The 16,956-nt window shown below is 36.1% G+C and overlaps 1 pseudogene; it reads right to left on the reverse strand.

The window, feature by feature from the left end:
* The window catches only part of LOC122362734, a 10,682-nt pseudogene extending 3,629 nt beyond the window's left edge, over nucleotides 1-7,053 (reverse strand).
* Between the last annotated feature and the right edge of the window lie 9,903 nt (nucleotides 7,054-16,956).

The following is a 16,956-nucleotide window of genomic DNA, read 5'->3' on the forward strand; positions in this document are numbered from 1 at the left end:
TGTAAGGACACAGTAACTGCTGCATATGTCTCACATGAGCTTCATGATGGCATGATCTGTTTTTAGAATCAAACAATATCTGTGAGGGAAGCGCTGATGGAGAAGGGGTAATATATACATTTAGAGTGGATGGATATTCGTAAAATACACACATAGTCGAACTCAGGTTTATGCATTAGTGGTGTGCTTTCAAACATGCTTGGTTGGTCAGTACCACTTGAACTTAATCATTACAAATGCAAATGAAAGTTCCAAATTCATATAAATTTAATAGAATGGCGTAATTTAACACTGCCTATGCTAAGGAAAATCGGGTAGGTTAATGGAGTTTATAGGTATAATCTACTTAAGTGACTAATTGATCTCTGATATTTGTTCTGGAGCACAAAAAGTTACAAAGTATTAAATAAATCTTTGATGACACTTTATACAGTACAACGGTAATTCAATAATTAGGTATCATGAATTTTTATTTTTTATATATTATAGTATTTTTTAAATATATATTGCGATTTAACAAAGCACGTTTTATTCATGTCTATACCTGAAATGTAAAATTGTGTAGTGGTTAACATTAGACCTAGGTTAACAACACCAGTACAATGCAGTTAATCTGTATTTCACGCCAACTCATTGTGTTGTTGGAACTTGTTGACTTTGTTGAAATTCTTATGTTAATTATACTAAAATAATAGGTATGCATTAAACTTTATAGTTAAAGTTTTTCTCAAATTTCACAAAATATAAAGCATCTAAAATTAAAGAATTTATTATTTTTATTATTATTATTATTATTATTATTATTATTATTATTTGGTTTTCAATGTAATTGATTATAGCCAATTTCTGCCACTGAATACCAAAAATTAAAAAAGGTAATCATGCTTTCTTTTGTTCCTATAATCTGACTCTTTTTAGGAATTGTATAATGCAACCTCACAATTTCTTACTTTTATGTAATTGTTAGATTTAAAGTTGAAATTACGAAGTTATCAGAACAGTGGTATATAAATCAGTAATCGCAAGAAATAAAGTAAAAAAAAATGCAAGATAAAAACTTCATCATTCCAGATTTTTGTCTCTGCAAATGTGTATTCAAAGTGACTTTTCTTCTACAATTCTGACTTCTTTTTCAATTTCAAATTGTGAGATATAAAATCTTGAATTATGAGATTAAGAGACCGACTTCTCAGAAAATGGTAGTTTATATCTATTCAGATTTTCTTCTCGTGTCTGGTGTCTTGTCAGGTGAGGTATCATGTGATGGTTTTCTGGAGAAGAATAAAGATACAGTCAATGAGGAGCAGATAAAATGTCTCTGAAGGCTAGTAAGTATGAGTGTGAATATCTGTTTGTCACAGAAAAAGATTCTTCACATGGAAAGATAACAACATATCTAAATAAATATTCACGCTTAGAACACCTTTTAAATGAGGGTCCAAAACAGGCACAAAACAAAAACTAGACCACTCCCATTATATTTAATGATGCTGTGTGTGCTGGAAGTGGTGTAACACTGCGTAGCTACTGCAGGCACTCGCTTTTACAATTACAAATATTGTGTAAACTGGATCTTATAGGACTCGTGAACAAAATGGCTCAAATGATGAGGTAAAACATTCACAGGCCAAATTGCGACATTAGGAGGTTTTAGTTTATAGTTTCTTGTATAGTGAGACAAAATTCAAACCTTCCAGCAAGAAGTAGCTGAAGTTGTTTCTTTGTCCAAGATTTTTTTGACCTTCAAATGAGGCTTTTTAAAGTCTGAGAAGGTCAATGGAAGTGGATGCCATCTGCTTGTTGGCGAGCACAGTGTGCTGTCCATTGCCATAGCTCTCGCAGCATACAGAGTGTGATATTGTCTTATTTAAATTGTTTAGATTCTTACATGTGCTTTTCCTGTCTTAGTTCGCTGCAGTCCTGAGTTGGTACTCATAGATCAGAGCTGCTTTGAAGCTCTAATACAGACTGTTATTAGCATGACTCCAGCAGTCTTCGCACTCTTTTACGCAGGCAGTAGTTCTGACGACGCCACTGCACAGCTTCTTAACAATCTTCGCAAGTGTTTTCAAGTGCAAGCAGGGTTATGAAATCGGTCCGGCATGCCATCAGATGTGCCTCTCTGTAGGTCAGGGGTGTGTTTTTGTGGATTTTTCTGGGAAGGTATTCAGCAACACACACTTATGCTTCAGTCACAGGCAAGGCAGCTGTGCTGCGTGCCACAAAGCCTCCACAGATCAGAATTCCCAAACTGAACTCTAGAAATCATATTATCATAGTACTTTGATATAAAACTACGTACTAAATTATTTCTGTGCATTTATTTTGCTATGTGGCATCTCTGTTTTTTATCTTTTGTCTAGAGTTATGCTTTGCTTCTGTACATATTTCAAAACTAAATAAAATAAAATAATACTGGCAGCCTGGTAAGCAAACACAAAGAGGTACAGAAAATGTGATTAACTAAATGGTCCGAATCCAATAATTTATATTGAATAAAATGATGGGCTTTTGAAATGCATTTTACTATTGTAGCCAATAAGTTTTCTTGTTTTTGGGTGCTTTGAATGCTCTTTTAACGCCTTATCTCTCAGCTTATGAGGTATAAATGTGTGTGAAGAGCAAACACATACTGAACTAATCTAAATTCGCTTGGGAACAATAATAATAACACACACAATGCCTTAACAGAGACTCGGTCTGCCATTATTTAAAAGTTATTAATAATTAATATTAGGCATGACTCTCTGGTGCTTATCCAGATCGGTCTGTTAGTGATTAATCCAAACTCTCTACTTGTTCCACAGGTCAGCTGGTTTTATCATATATTCATTTCTGGATTTTCTGCTCATATCATTGATCGTTACATCTGTTCATAATATCATATGTGTCCAGTTTGCTCACCATCTGTCATATGTACACATTTATATATTCTATATTAGAAATAAAAGCCGGTACCAGCTAAAAATCTTTTGAAAATTTAATTCATTTATTTGGTGTAAAAATTATACATTTTTCAAGCTTTCACTCTAGGCCTTGTCTACATTAATACAAATAGATTTCTAATAGTGTATACAGTATAACTCATGGTTATTATGGTTACATATATATATATATATATATATAAGTTATATATATATATATATATATATATATATATATATATATATATAGAATATGTATTTTGTCAGTACTTCATCTCAGTGAGTTGTTATGATGTTTTGTGAGTTGTTTGGAACGGTAATGTTTAATTTTGAAACATAATCGATTTAATGTGGATATAGCCTGAGAGGCACCTCTGTCGTAGACAGTCTAGTCTCTGGTTCATAACATGGAGAAAACAAGCTAAATTTAATACCTATTAAAGAGTATCTGGCAATAACATGTTTCAGAGCTGGTGTCTTGAGCTGCTTTGCTGTTCAGCTTTAGTATAATGAGTATACATCTGTCTGATGTATCTGCATTTTTCTGCATTTGTTAATTTGCTTCATTTCTTATCATTGTGTCATGTTGTCTATGTGTCGCTTTGTGAACATGTGACAACCTGTACTCCCTGCAGAAGGTAAAATTTAAAGATATAAATGCTGTCTCTTTAGCCTTCTCTTTCTCTAATATCGCTGCTGTCCTGCTATACAAAAATTAAGATTGATGCATGTTGGATTGAATGTGTGCGTGTGAGGATTGTGTGTGTGCGTGTCAGCATAAGTCTAATCTGTTGCCTTTTGCTGTGCAGTGACACAATCTCAGCACTGCATTGTCTCTAGGAAAATAAATCCCGCTTCAGCTCTAGAGCTCCAAACACTAATTCAAACAAATCCTCAAGCACTCTAAAACAACATGAAACATCTGTCTGATATCAACTGGACTGTTTGTCCTTTTAGTACTTTTTTTTATACTTAAAGGGGACAGTTCACTAACAAACAAATATTCAGCTGCCAAGGATCTAGTCATTACTTAGTGTCTTCTACCCACTGCAACTTCTAAATAAAAAAATTATATATATTTTATAAATTTAAATTAACAAGCTTCTGTTTTAGTTGGTTGCTCTGCTAAAACAGGTTGTTATTATGTTATATGCGTGTTATTTTACTTCCAGTAGTAAAATTAGGGAATACTTAATTTTCTGCCATTATTATTATTTATTTATTTATCGGCTACTTTATTTTTTTAAATGCTGCTTTTTAAATTAGGTTATAATTATCTGCTGGAAATTATGCAAATATGAAAATAATGTTGTGGCGTGTTGCATCTGTAAAATTTGTAATAAATTTGAACGCTGTGCCACACTTCACTCAATATGATGTTTCAGTATTTGGTGAAATTTAAAACATTGAAAAAGTAACATATCTAAAGCTTTAGAAAGAATTTGATTTAATAATGAATAAGTTTTCATTTTTGGGTGAACTTTTCTTTTTAAAAACGATCAATTCAAAAAGATATTGATATGGTACTCGCATATACAATCACCAAAAAGCTTAACAAAAGAGCTGGAGTTTGTTTGTTTGGTCGTGGTAAGGATTTCTAATGTTAAAATCACTGTTCCATAAGGACTTTATTTTATGCTTAGGCTGCATGGTTGCTTTAGTACTCAGTACTCAGCGCGTCCTCAGTGCTCAAAACTTCTAGCAATCAATGTAAATTGAGACTCCAGGGACATTATCTGAGCATATGGCCTTTTCTCTACCCATTACTATCCACCTTTCATACTGTCTGGCTTGTTCCTGATGTGCAGTATTTTTAATAATGAATTGCCGCATTTTACTAAATTTCAAAGGATCTGATTAAAAGTGGTACTTTGAGTGCAAACACTCTAGTTCAGGTAATAGCACAAAACGCTATTCTAACGCTCTGGAATGCCTAAGATGTCTCATGTCGCATGAAGCATGAATGCTGTAATCGTTTAATACAGTTCAGTTGAGAATTCAATTGCAACCTGAATTTTTCCCGGAGTGAAATCTTGGCTCAGCTGTATCTAAAGCTATTGTGTACTCTATAATCACATACCTGTGATGCCTCATAACTCAGTATTAATTGTGTATATACTGTCAGTTTCTGCATTTATTTTATAAAACTTTTGCCAATGTGAAATGTGAGTTAATGTGCATTTCATGTAAAGCCATAGAGTTTACAGTGTTTTTAGGAAAAGCTGTACAAATAGTTTTGGCACTATCTTGTGGGTGTAATGCAGTTATTATAATATAGAATTGGTATTCATGTAAGAGCAAAAAGTTCCCACCAAACTAAGTGATTTAGTCATGGGCTTATGGTTTTAATTCATGCAATTTATGAACACCAAACGTTTAGTAGAAGAGTATTAAAGGAAGGAGTTCATCCCAAAAATTTAAAATTAAATCACAATTCATACATAATCATAATCTACATAATCTAAATAAGTTAATGTATCCTGGGTTTTAGATCAACAATTTCAAGCCTCAAGGAGCTTAACACATGTCTTCTGCCCCCTGCCAAGCCTTGTGTGAGTGTCTATACCAAAGATTATAGATGAACAGTGATAGAAATACTATATGAACGGGTGTAAAGCGTAGAAAATGGAAGAGCCAGGACTAATTCTTTAAAATCAGACTAGTTCTCATTCCAAAGATGAAAAAGTAATATATACTCTAGGATGGCTTGGGGGTGTGATTACATAAGTTATTTTCATTCATGGTAGTGTATTCTATTTCTCAGTGAAAACTGTGTATTTAATTGCGCTTAAGTGAAAGAGTGCATTGATTGAATTTCTAATTACGCTTTGAATAAATAAATAATTACAGCTTTTTTGTAAGATCGCTGGTTTCAAGTCTAAAAAGTACTTCGGCTTGATCATCTGAATACTTGCCGTGGCTTGTAATGGGTCATAAGTCTGCCTTGGCTACTCCTAAATGTTTGACTTGCTGGGGTGGAGCTGGTTCCGTGAGCTGGTGAGAAAGCCACAAGTCCGACTGGTGCTGCTCCTGCTACTGAGGACGACTCCCACTCAGCGCCAAAACCAGAGAAGGCATATAAAGCCGCCTGGCTTCAGCAAAAAGAACACAAGAAGACAGTTGACTGGGCAGGTGGCATCAAGACTTTTTCAGTTTTACTAAATATCTTTGTGGATTTGTGTATTTGGGTTAAGTAAATTGGTAAGCAATTTACACTCGATTGAATGTTTCGATTTCTTTCTCTCTGTAGTTCCAAGAATCTCATGTAGCTGCTGATGGAGGACTCTGAATGCTGACTTCATGGCCACACTACGCTCACTGCATCAAACCTCAACGACACAAATATGCTTTCTCACGCTGCCAGTTCTTCTTCTGTTTTGTAATCAGCTATTCTCGCTTGTTGTAGCCATGGAATCTCATGCTAGCCAGTAGGAACAGTATTGTTGATTTTGATTTCTGCCATTGCCAGGTTTGACCCTAAGAGGGCAGTGCAGCAACTGCGCATGGTGTTTTGGAAATGTATCCGCAACATCTCTGCAGCCGGTTTCTATCCAGGTACAGTGAAGATCTCTTATATTACCAGTACTGCATCAGTTTTCTTTGTCAAACACTGCCTGACTGTATATTTGTGTTTTGGTGGACTGCTTTGCCCTCTGTGGTGGACGTGATCAGAGTTCTTTCAGCAGGTATCGTGGTCCTGGGATGAAATGCAAAAGATGTTTTGAGAGACAAGAAGATGACCCTGTAAGAATGTTCTTGGAGAAACTGGTACAGGTGCACAAGAACATACCATGAATCTTTTGTGCAGAGACTTTGAGCAAAGATCATAATATAATAACTGCAAACCATCTGTGAAACGTAGTACAGGCACAATGCCAGTTCTGGTACTACTCCCATTTTCTGTAGAGACTGAATCGAATTTTTCTCAACTCTTTTGTCCTCCTAACAGGATCCAGATAAGTACCAGTTTGGCAAGACTCAAGATCTTCCGCGCGGCCAGGTTGGGCGTATCTGAGAAACTGGCGCGCAGATAAGCCTCGCACCTGCGCCCACTGCATCCAGAAGCACTCATCCGCTGCTGGCTGGCAAGTAAGAAGTACCTTTGCATGAAACATGCTGCCACACCCATCCAGAGATATGGTCCGCGGATCGGCACGCTCACTGGTGAGGGGGAGTAACTAACCCTACAGTGGGTGGGGCATGGGTTAAAAGATACTAAAATTCAGCATGCTTTCAAAGCTTTGAGCAAACAGTATTCGCCTAATTTTTTTATACACTTGGTTCTGGAGGTTTTTTTATTCTTTTTTTCCCTTTCATTTTTCAAATTGAGACGAAAAGGTATCTGCTAAGCTTTAAAACTAAAAACAAACAGCAACAAACTGAATTTGTTAATTATGTAAATAGGAAGCAGTATATTATTAGAGGTTTGTAAAATATGTATAACCACAGCTTAGACAGGGGCTTAATATCTTCACATTTGCGCCTACTTGCTCTACAAGCATCCCTCTAAATGGTGGAACTGGGTAAATGCAGTTCTTCACCATAGACATGATTCTTCAAAAAAACCAAGTAAAATAATGTGAAGTGATGGTTTCAAAAAGTATATAATTATCAAGTTAACGAATCTGGAGTGATATGCCCTTTTGTGCGCAGTTTGTTGTTAAAAATCGCTGTTTCCTGCTGAGAAAAATGAAAGATGATTTCAGAACCTTATTATAGTCTCTGTTTTGAGGAGGTACCAGTAGTGAACTCCGAAGATGTTCTTTCTTCCCTACAGTCTCATGAATTCCCAAGCACAGACGCATCACTGCGATCATCATTCAGAAGTACCAGCGCATGTATATCCAGAAAACGTGGTTACAAACGAAGTTAGGTTGTCGCCGTCGGCCATGCAGTGCATCCTCAGGCATGTGCATGGCACAGAACAGCTGTACAAAGCGTGAGGGAGGAAACCTGACATGCTAATACAATCTTCCTACATTTCTAAATATATTTGTGTGAAGCAAACACACAATACCTACAAACACCACTCCACTGGTCCTATTACTCGTGATTTTTACATGCACTTTTTTTGCATTGCAGCTTTAAGCGCTTAAAATCGAACACTGACACGCGGGTTATGGTTATTACTACATCGCAAAAGAGCGGATGCCGGCAGGGTGGAAGGATGACTAACACATTGGAAGTCAAGTGGAATTATTTCAGCACATGAGACACAAGACTCACAGTGAAAGTTTGCACTGTTTCCCAGAGAACTGGAATAGTAAGTAAAGGTGCAGTCGGAGGGGCTTAGACACAGAGTGCTTCTAAGTGACTGATTCTTTTAAGTACTCAACATTTTAATATTTGAGGTCAGGAAGTATTTAAAAAGTTTCATTTATAATATGATGCATCTAAAGTTATTTAACGAGTAGAGGATTTACATTACATTGTAAAATATTTTATATAATCAAAATATATATTACTAAGATAAAAGCTAAGTATGATGTACTTACTGTGTGTTTATGCTGTATTTTTCTTTTGTTAGAGATGGTAATTTTGTGGTATGGTGGGTTAAGGTGGGTTATTAGTGGGCGATGGGTAAACAGTAATTATAAACGATTTACAGAAATGAATTACAAATGCATTGTACCAAATTATTAATTTAAATGTGGGCATGTTAATGCCAACTCATACAAAGTGGACTCCAAAATTTTGACTAGAATTTTCATTTCAGAGTACTATGACAAAAAAACCACCAAGTGGATTTTAGATTTTTCTGCCCATCCCAGTATTGTTAGCTTTAGTCACCGGTTAGAGTCCCTGGAAGAGGATGGAAGTAACAGTGTTGTGGAATATGGAACCTGTGTGTCTCTCTCGTTTTTTTCGGTTATGTGGATCTCACAGGAGCAGGCTGTTCTAGTGTAGGGACTGTCCTACTGATTTGACCAGCAGCTAAAAGCCGCATTATTGCTATTACTGTCTCTCTCCTCTTTCCCGCCAGTCAGAGCCTGTTGATCAGTTGGTGGATTATCGACAGGATGTAATATCTGCAAATTAAAAAGGCAGAAGGTGTGAGAGAAATCTTAAGAATACTCACTGGATGGTAGATTCCCTACTTCAGACTGTATCTTTCTTTGCTTCTTGTGTGTATTCATGTTTTTCCCCTGTTTATCACGCGTGATTTTGTGTGTTCTTTAGCTTCGCGCTGAAAGTATATGCTAATTATCATTCAGAAGATGGTCCGAGGCTGGTTGACGCAGTGGCATAAGGAGCCTCAAAGCCATCATGCATCTTGCGTATGTATCTGGGCTGGATGCAGCAAGAGAGGAATCAAGAAACTCGTAAATTAGCGCACGCTCGTGAACACTTTGGCAAAACCTAACATCGGCATGGAGAATAAGATCATGCACCGCAGGGGATAGAGATGGAACATCATCAGGTACCACACTTTGCATTAAGATGCTGTGCTTGCAGCTATTAAAAGGTTTCCAGAATAGTATGTGAAGTCATCATGTCATTCCTTGGTCTTCTCTCTTGTGTACACATATGCACATTATTTTATAAAATTGCATTTATTATCATGGTAAAATGCCTAGTCAAATTCTCTTTCTAGTTGATTATATCTTACCTTCAGTTCCTTTCATCCAGCCAGCTGTCAAAGGTGATATCTGCCATAGCTACAGTCAAAAACTTCAGCCTTTGATTTTTCATTCACGAATTATTTAGTTGAAAGACATCAGGTTATGAAGAGAACAGGTCAGTAGCACAGAATGTTAACTTGATTCTTGTTGTTCAGTGCTTTTAGAATAAGCCAGACCCTTAGCAGTGACATGATCACATCATCTTGATCTGCCCCGTGGTGAGTGCCCGGTATTTGTAGCTGCTGATATAATACATGACTCTAAAGGTACGCTGGATCACCTTATGACCAGTCAATCAAAGTGCAGAAGGTTTTGGATCACGTTGATCTTTTGTAAACTGATGCATCAATGCAGTATGTTACTCCCTAGACTTTGTAGAGCAACAGAATTAATGATGTTCTGTTTCTGACTTGTGAACAAGGAGAACCGCAAGCTCAGCGAGCGCAGAACAGCCCAGAGGTCAGCCACGCGCCATGAGTCCGTGTTGCCTAAGTGTGTCAGGAATTGGATGCTATCCATAGGCAGAGGAGGACGCCAAAAATAACGCCACAGTTATAACTTTCTGAGGAGCTGGAGCGACTGCGCAGAATCTGGTGGCAGAACACATACAGAAGGAGAAGTAGTTACCGAGGACTGCCAAAACCTACCAGGACGAAGATGGAAAAGGTGCTGTTGCCAGGATATATAGCTGTGTTCGATGATGTGCCTGGCACAACTTACATCGGACGTTACACTCAGTCTTCACCGGTGCGACATCACAAAGCATTTCCATAAAAACCTGAGGATGATCTGTTTATTTGAACAATCTTTCAAAAATGAATAGATTGAAGGATTCACTGAGCCATCACCCAGCTGTGTCCAGGATTCGCTTGGGACAGGGAAACTGATTCACCGGCTACATTCTGAGTCGCCTCATTGGTTTTCGCTTAAAGAGGGTCTATTTAAATGGCTAATTTTAGTGAACTGTCTAATGTGAACTGATTCATTACTTCAATATTTTAATATGTCAGTTTATTTGAATGGTCTATATCAATCCGAATTTAAAATTGAATATCACACTAATGCTCATGGTTCAAATGTCCTAAAGTTCTCCTTGTACTAAGCTTTAACGGAGCAATTTCTAAGAATATGTTTTAAAATGTCAGAATAAATTATTATTAATGTATGAATTTATCATAGATGGTGTGTTTGAAATGTGCTTTGATAAAACCTCACTAATCTTGTGGCTTAAATTAGCAAATCTCCAGTTAAAAGTAAAAGATATACCCATAGGTTACCTTTAGTCCTCTCGCTTTTAGACAGTCCTCCCAGATTGTAAAACTCTCTAAAGACACACAGATATATACCTGTGTCTCCTACACATTCAGGGTTTAGAGAGACTGCACACTTCTTTAACCTTGGGAAGAGATTTGAGATCTGTCTAACACACAGGTGAGAGAGAGGTAGACCAGAGCCTCCAGCACAAATGGAGAAGTAAATGTAGTTTTAGGGGATAAAGACTAGAACGATCTACGGGCTTCACAACAAACATAGTATTGACAAAAGGAGAAAATGAAGCGGTTAAATCAATGTTCCTGGACTGAAACAAGTATCTGTGGACTTGACTAGTAATTTTTTATTTTTATTTTTTTTATATAACTAATAAAGATTAAGATGTTGGTGCTGATTTATGTTTGTGAAATGTTCATAACAGATGATCTCAGAGCTAAAGGAGCAAAACCACCTGGAAGTTGAAGAACGAGAAGAATGCACCTGAACTTACCTGATTCAAGAACAGAGCTGTGCAGTGACAGGTAAAGTAAAACCATACAAAAACTTTCATTCTATTAGGCTTAGAGGTGGTTTTTACCTTTCCATGTAAAATTATATATCTAATGTCATGTTTACAACACACTGCTTTTTGAATAAAATAACGCAAAATGAAATTGATATTTTGGGAGGCTATTTAATTATGTTAATTATCACTGATATGCACCCAGTGTAGCAATAAACAACAAATGCAATATAAAACTCAAAGTATGTGAATATTAAAACATGTTTGGTTATAAATGATACTTGAAACAAGTATACATTTTTGTTATAATGTCTGAGGTACAATACTATTGTCCTATCATACTTCAAAGTTTTTTGGAAAATTAATAATTATGTTACTAATATTTAAATTATGAGAGAGGGGAATATATTGGGGAATAAACTCGCTCAGTCTGATACTGCTTCTAGATCTGCCTACATTCAAACAGAAAACCTTTATAAACATTGCCTGTAATTTTTGTTTATGCGCATAACACACATTATGAGTCAGATGGGATTGAGTAATCTAATATTTATGACTGTTCTGAGAGATTGTGTGTCAACGGTGTATATATAATATGTGTATGCATGCTTGCAGAAAAAAAAATGCAGAGGAAGCCCTGAAAGAAGAAACCTACCAGTTGGGGAAAACCATTTAACTGGTGGAACGTCTCGCTACCAGAACCTTCTTACTCAGCACTCGCATCAGGAGTGAGAAATATTTATTTATCCAAAGGAGTAGAGATCACACTTGCTGGTAAGTACACGCTGCACCGTGGGCTGTCTGAATGACTGCCCAATTCAGTGCGAAGACCTCATATAGAGCCAGATATACGCTGCTTGGCTTTTCTAATACTTTGGGTTTTTTTTTTCTAGAATGTTCCAAAAACTTGTCACAGGCGCATGGGGATCACACAGCAGCAAATTTGAATCGTGAATGTACTCTACAATTCAGAGCTCTGCCGAGTCCTATGGTAATGTGGACACGCCGTGGAGGGAGGTGAGAGCAGAATGTGGAATATCATTAAGATACTGGCACCTATGTTTATGAGTTTTGTTTCTTATTTCAAAGGTCACACGAAAGGTTATAACGGGTATATATTGTGTGTGATTATGAATGTGTTTTCTTTCCCTTCAGGACGTTTCAAGGATACTGGATATGTTCTGCCTTAAAGTTGCAGAAGAGAGTAATTTATTCAGAGCAAGAAAAATAGTCACTGCAGAACTAACTGACGAGAGAAGAGCAGTTTCAGCGAAGTTGAGTTTAGGCATACACACACACACACACATATTTACTTGACATGCACATTTAAATTTCTCTATAGTGTTCTCAAATACAAATAAAATAAAGGCATACTAAAAAGAGATTTGCCAGCATTAATCTTAGTCTTTGTAATAATTGTATTTACATTTTTAAATGTGAAAAGAAGCAATTATCATAGAAATTTACTTCAAAAATAACGTATATATATATATATATATATATATATATTAGTTTTTTCTTTTATATAATATATTTAGTATACTGTGTATTTATTATGTTTACAAACATTAGAGATACAACACATGTATATAATGTTATGTTTATGTATTAAATATATATTTATATACATTGTACAAAAAAAATCTATATAAAATGCATTTGTAAGTAAATAACTGTAGTTGTAAGTTTCAGTATATATACAATAAATACACAGTATAAATTCATATACAGTTATATATATATACAGTACACATATATAATGTATTGGAAAAATTCCTTTTTATTTGGTTAGCATTTAATCACGATTAATCACATATTGGAAGAAACCCACACAAGCACACATATATACTGTTACTGATGCAAATAGTGTTTATTTGGCTGTAGATGATGAGTGTAACACAGCTTTCCTGGCGCTGAGCTAACATGAATCTCTACAAACATTAATACATTGCTCTTTTAAATTTTTTCTCAGCATTGTGGCACCTGTTTCAGGTTTGGCAGTCTTTGTAATTAGACTGAGTTATTTGGTCAAAGCAGTGGCCGCTTTGGCTTGGTAACACCTTCCTGAAACTCCACTTTTTCGCTGCAGTTCCAGCCCTGTCTCTCTTTATTCAGCTACCGTGGAGTTGGAGAGCTGAGAATGGCAGCCTAAACATCATTTGAATGAGATGCGCTAGTCTCTGAGAGGCAGCGCCGAGGCCGGGTTCCCGGCCTCAAGGGACACTTGCCCTCTGGATCAGCTGAATCCCCAACGAGGAGCCAAAGCGCGTGGAAGGAGGAAAACATCCTGGGCGCCTCTCAGCCTGGCAGCTGAAAGAGGCTACATGTTGTGGGTCAGAAATCAAAACTTCTATTCTTACATAAAATACAATGGTGGATTTCAGATGCTTCTAAACTTCCATTTTAGTGCATAATGTACATCTGTTACTAACATTATCTCTTCATAAGTCTCTGGCACATCTGCACCTCTATTTCTCCTTTGTCCTATGTTGCAATTTGAAGATAGATGAGGCGCGAAGTAGCTACAATCGTCATCCCACCTTGTTCTGGCTGTAAAACAATATTTTTTATTTTGAATGCTGCTGTCTTTGAGAAAGCATTGAATGTCTGACATGCTGCAATAGAACCAGCCTTGTGACTTGGTTCTAATGTCAAACGCGTTCAATTAAATGAGGGATGGTGAAGAATGTTTGCAGTCAAATTTTCCAAATGAGAGACTACACTGAGCCGTATATTGAGGACGTGCAGAAGCCGACTGATAAGGATTTCAGGTATGCAGCAGGGTCTAAAAGATACGGCTGAGGTGTATTATTTAGTCTTTGTACTTTTCTATCACAAATGTCAATCACATCCTAATTGCTGAAAACATGAAAAACTATTGCTGAATCTAATCTAATGCAATCAGTTTGCCCAGACTAGATCATTCTGTATATATGTTGTAGATGTCCCTCTGTCCTCCCTAGCCTATGTTCTCACAATTGAGGTCTTCAGATCCAGGTCCCCAGAGAGCTTCTTACATTTATTCGCTAACATTTATTGTTGTTAGAAATCCAATCTTAAAATGCTTGTATATCTACTCTTTTTTTTTTTAGAAGTTTAGCTGCAAGACTTTGAAAAAGTCTTGGTGATCAAAGTGGTTGCGCTTTGTTTGAGTTATATTGGGAATGATTGTACAATTTTGATTAAACTTTCTTGAACATAGTGTTATTCAGAATCTACTACTCGTCTAAGAACAAATCCTTCGCCACAGACATAATTGTAGATACTACAAGGGGCAGATTCATCGTGCATATGTAGGAGCTTTATGAATTATAATGGAACTTTAGATAGAATAATGAAAGAACCAAAGAGAGTGGACAGTTTAAATGATTTATTATGGAGCTTACAAATGATTACTACATTTGTTCAGACATAACAGTTTATTAAAATAAGAAATTAATTTTATGACTTTAAATACAAACACTATTAAGCCTGGTTTTGGCTTTATTATGTCAGTAAAAATTGTTGTAGTAAAGCAGCTGGGCATTCCATTTAAATACAGTGTTGTTTAATTTATGAATGTATGTTAATTTTTAACAAACTTGATCTAATTACCTATCCATTAAGACTGTGCCTTACTTGCTTCATCTTCATGAATCAGTTGTTCAAATCTAACTGTGCTGGAATGAACGACTTATGATAAATCTAATGATCGTCGCCACTCTGTTGGTAGTTTTAATTACATTTTGAAAGTATTTTACGTTATTTAAATCATTCTTTTTATGTTTACTAACTCTCATTGAACTCATTGACCCTAAACCTTGAGTCATAAGAATATTATATAACCGTTTAATAATAATGGTATAATGTCAATTGAAAGTGGAAAGAACTTCAGTAAATATATAGGGAATAATTCATTATTTACTATTCATTATAAAAGCAAACTCCTCGTATTGAATGCAAGTAAGTGTAGTAATTCCATTAGTGAAATGGGCTGTGATAAAGTGGATATCAAATATGTCGTGGCTTGAGAACCTCTGTCTGCAATGGATCTTTGTTTTTATTATTGCTGTTACATCTCCAAATCCGGCGAAATGATGACTTCATCAGCTTCCTTGCTAATCCTTTCCAAAGCCTTTGTGTGTTTATCCTACTCATCACCTGTTTGATCAGCCTCTGTCTGTCCGTGTCTGTCTGTCTCGTCTGTCTTCTGCTGATGGCTCATTTCTTCCTGTCTCCGCGAGATCACCCAGGCTTCTTCACGCGCAGGACCGACTGTATGAACGAGCTTGTGAGCAGTTGAGGTAAATATGATGGACGTGGCAAGGATGGCTTCCTCACTGCATGTGTAAGGTTCAGCTAGAGTAGAGTAGCAAATCAGCTTCCTATCTCCAGAGCCCATACATAGACAAGAAAACCAGGCATTGTGCTGCCTTTATTATGGATTTTTGAAAATGACTCTGTCATGTGTGTAACATAGCTCAAAGTGAATGGAAAACATCCTGCAAAGTTTTAAATCTGAAAGAGCACAGTGTGTGTCATTGGAATTGTGGGAAATGAGTCGTTTCTTTGAATATGACATCAACATGAGACATTAGTATATTGCCCAGCCTACTTGTTGGATCTGAATGGAAAAGAACACATTCTGCTACTTTTACAGCAGTAAATAATGATTTACACACGCTTTTTACATAAGTACATCATATCATAAACCATGAAATGGAAATGAAATAGACTTTTGTAGACTAATCTATTTGGTAGATTAATGATACGTAAAGAATTAATTGAGCTAACGCTTAAAGGTGAATTGGAACAAATGGGGATGTAAAAATAAATGCATAGTACAAGAGAATTAGTGTTTTTTGATCTTTATGCATGTCAACTGTTGTTGGGGATCAAAATCAAAATATGAACTTTCTATTCACCTACACATGTAAGAATTTTTAACTCACATAGCTAGATTCTTAGTTTTCATATGAAGTTCATTCACTCTTTAGTGTACATTATTACAAAGGCTGTACCTTTTAGTCAGGAAGATATTTTAGAGGAAAGTCTAGCTTAGAATTTGACAGGTATAGCAATATAACAGCAGCAGCAATCTTTGGTAACAGTTCTATAGAATAAACCCGCAAAAATTGTGTATTTATATACTTAAATTCATAGCTTTATATGCTATGACTGGGATTGCTGTCTATAGTGGTCTGTGGGCAAGTAGTTCAGGCTGAGATTATGCCATGTTGCCTTCAAAAATCGGAGTGTATAATGAGAGTTTAGATGCAGAACAATAAATGAAGGACAGATTGGTCGTGGATGAAGCTGGTAGTTTTTAAACAGGTCACACATAACAACGCCTGGTCATGTGACTCCAGTGGATTGATGAATGAATCCTACACGTGGCTTTGGCTGACCGCTTTTAGATGTCGTTTAATATTTATAATTCAGCAGACTGTGAGCTACAGTACTTAAAACAAATGTCAAACTAAGTGAATTTTTTTTTTTTTTTTTTTACATTTTCAGTGATTGCCATTTGCATGTGTTATTATGAATTTTGTCACAATTATTTCATCTTCATTATTTGCCTGCATTCCATCTTCTGCCATTTTACGTGATACTTCAGTTACTTCAATTAATAATTTTTTCTATAAATACTCATCTC

The sequence above is a fragment of the Puntigrus tetrazona genome, chromosome 18 (genome assembly GCF_018831695.1).
Source record: "Puntigrus tetrazona isolate hp1 chromosome 18, ASM1883169v1, whole genome shotgun sequence".
NCBI classification, from domain to species: Eukaryota; Metazoa; Chordata; class Actinopteri; order Cypriniformes; family Cyprinidae; genus Puntigrus; species Puntigrus tetrazona.